This window comes from Myotis brandtii, unplaced genomic scaffold, assembly GCF_000412655.1.
Source record: "Myotis brandtii unplaced genomic scaffold, ASM41265v1 scaffold61, whole genome shotgun sequence".
In the NCBI taxonomy this organism is placed as follows: domain Eukaryota; kingdom Metazoa; phylum Chordata; class Mammalia; order Chiroptera; family Vespertilionidae; genus Myotis; species Myotis brandtii.
This window is the reverse complement of record NW_005370318.1, coordinates 3777066-3779964: the sequence shown is the minus strand read 5'-3', so window position 1 is coordinate 3779964 and position 2899 is coordinate 3777066. Positions and strand designations below refer to the sequence as shown.

Sequence of the window (2899 nt, the reverse complement as noted above, 5' to 3'; positions counted from 1 at the left end):
TGGGCTAGCTAGTTTACCTCTGTGAGGCTTAGTTGAGTCATCTATAAAAGTGAACCAATTTCCCTTACTAGCGTTATTGGGATCAGAGAAGACACCCATAAAGTTAGTACAGTGCCTGGAATGTACTCAGCAAACAGCCTACTATTCAAACTTCCATAGTCCGACTCCTTGCCTTTGTCTCCCCTCACCATGAACCCCTTGCTCCAGCCCCTCCTCACCACCGGCTAAGCTAGGACCAAGCCGTGTGATTTTACACCATCCGTGCCGTCTATCAGTTCATTGCCTCTCAGCTTTAAACCCATTTTTTTGCCAGCTCTGTGATAATGGAGCTGAGCCTTGTAAAGATTTCTCCTTTGGGTGCTCTCCCTCCCTCCCTGGAGCAGGCCTGCCATGCCTTTCCCTCTCCCCTCCCCTCCCCCCTCCTCCCTTCCCCCAGGCACATCACCTTTAGCTTCCTCTCTCCCAAGCTCCAAGGGCCCTTCCTTTACCTCCATAACTCATTTCCTAAGCCCATTTTGAGAGGGTTAACTTGAAACGCAGGCAGGCAGGGCAGGGGTCCAGTGGAAAACAAAGGCAGGTGGGACATAGGCAGGGGCAGACACGGCCCTTGAGCAGCCTAATCACAGAAACCAACCAAGCAGGAATAACAAAATGTTTCTGGACTCAAAGCGGGAGGCCAGGGAAACCGAGGGAGGGCCTGCAACAATAAGGTGTACGAATGCATAGAAACAGAGATAAGTTCAGCATAGGGACAGAGAAAGAACACATAGAAACAGGGAAAGTTCAGCATAGGGACAGAGAAAGAACACATAGAAACAGGGAAAGTTCAGCATAGGGACAGAGAAAGAACACACAGAAACAGGGAAAGTTCAGGTCCGTTGCTGGGCAAGAACAATGAGGGAATCAATCAGGTGATGACATGGATACAGAAACAGGCTTGTAGCAAATATACACCCCTGGGCTACAAGGCTTTAACAGACAGCCCGTTACTGGGGCCCCCCTCCCCTCGAGGGGAGTCTCAATCAGCTTGTAATCAATTTCCACACTTTTGCTTAAGTCTTCTGGTCCACAGAGCTCATTCTTCGGTGTTGCGAGACACGACCCCCGGAAAATACCTCAGCTCACCGTTCGGGTTATCGGCTTCTTCTAGGAATTACTTTTACCCGTGTAATTTACCAAATAAATGTCCTCTTACAGTAAAAAAAAAAAAAAAAAATTCTCCTTTGCCAGCTGGCACGATAAACCTTTTCAGTAGAGTATACTAGAAGGCCCCGGAGGAGAATGGATCTTCCCCTCCTGGTTCTAGATGGCTCATTTCCTGGGTTCTGGAACGCAGGCTTTCTTCTCCACTGCTTGGCTCAAAGTTTCGCCAGTGCTAGGTGCCTGCAGGTTGCAGCTTTCTCCAGTTTGTCTGACACACTTTCTCCAGCTCTTAACTAGGGCAGCAGTGACATAGCCAGGAGCCCCAGACAGCAGGGGCCTGCAGCCAAGTCCAGGCCACTCCTACCCACACCCGCTCCTCATCCCTGACCACACACACCCTGGGAGCCCCACAGGGCTGCTCAACTACACAGACAGCCACCTGAACTTCACCCTGTGGAACTGTCTGGAACCACCCTGGCCCAAGCCATATACAGAAGTGTAGTGGGTTCCCAGAGAGGGAGGCCTCTCTAAATTACTTATCTCCATTAACATGCTATGTAACATATAACTAAACACTAGCATCTTATAGACTTCATATTTTATTTTGTTCATGTTATATATTGTTTTCCCAACACCACCACCACCCATTCCACCAAACTAAGAATGCAAGCTTAACGAGGGCAGGGACAGACATTTGCCTGTATTATTGAAACCGGACAACCAGTGGGTCCAGGCTGCCTGTCACTACTTGAGCCAATTAAGCAGAGACAGGGTTGAATCATATAAGAACGTTTATTCCAATAATGCCAGCGGTATGGGAGAGCAGCGGGTCATCCACAAAAACCAGCTCTGCAACCTTCCATAAGCCAGCTGCTTATATTGAGAAGAAGGGCAAAGATTACATGGGGAAGTAGGGATTACATGCTTGGGGAAGTATGCAATTTGGGCTGGGGTGGGACTCCATTGTTTGGGCAACAAGGTCGTTATTCCTTCCGTGATATTAGGTAGTTCTTGAATGAGAAGGGACCACATTCCAAGTTGGTTCCCAGGTCCAAGGTTGACTGCCAGGTCTAAAGTTGACTCCCAGGTCCCGGGGCGTACAACTCCCAGTCAGGTTAGAAGGTCCTTTCTTTAATCAGAAGAAGGCCATCACGGTTAACAGAGCATGATTAATATTTCTTATAACTATAGCGAGTCCCCAATATTCTATTTTTTCCCCTAACATTATTCCTTCTCAGTGTCCTCAGAGCCTATGACAGTGCCTGGCATATAATGGGATATTGAAATACTTAAGGAGTGAAGGAACAATGGAATATTGGATGAATGCATGCGTGAGTAGATGAATTCTTAGTAATGAGGATTGGGATCTTTGGGACAGTCTGGTCGACTGAGGAAGTCCACTGAGACTGAGAATAGGATACTCTGGTCTCTCTCAGGAGGGACGCCTACCGCAGGGGTCTCGTGATCCTTTCTTGATCGCATCTAGCAAGTTGCTTAGCAACCGGCCGCCGGGCCCTCCGCCTCCGCTAGAGGGCGCTCGGGTGCAGAGACGTGCACGCGTGCGCGGCCCTGGCGGCGCGGGAGGCACGTCACTTCCTGTTTCTTTAGGGGAACGTGGCTTTCCCCGCAGTGCCCATCTCCTGATGCAGCGGCCGGAACTGGAATCGGACCCGGAGCGCAGCTTCGTTATGGACTCAGCCCTCAGTGACCCGCATAACGCCAGCGCCGAGGCTGGCAGCCCGGCCAGCGGCTCCAC

General features: G+C 50.1%; 1 long non-coding RNA gene across 1 annotated transcript in view; it reads right to left on the bottom strand.

Moving 5' to 3' along the window:
* Positions 1–1916: 1916 nt before the first annotated feature.
* Positions 1917–2899, bottom strand: part of LOC106728407 — a 1779-nt gene continuing 796 nt past the window's right edge. Inside the window, exon 2 of the long non-coding RNA XR_001364715.1 lies at positions 1917–2272. This is a non-coding gene — a long non-coding RNA (uncharacterized LOC106728407). The remainder of the gene's footprint in view (positions 2273–2899) is intronic.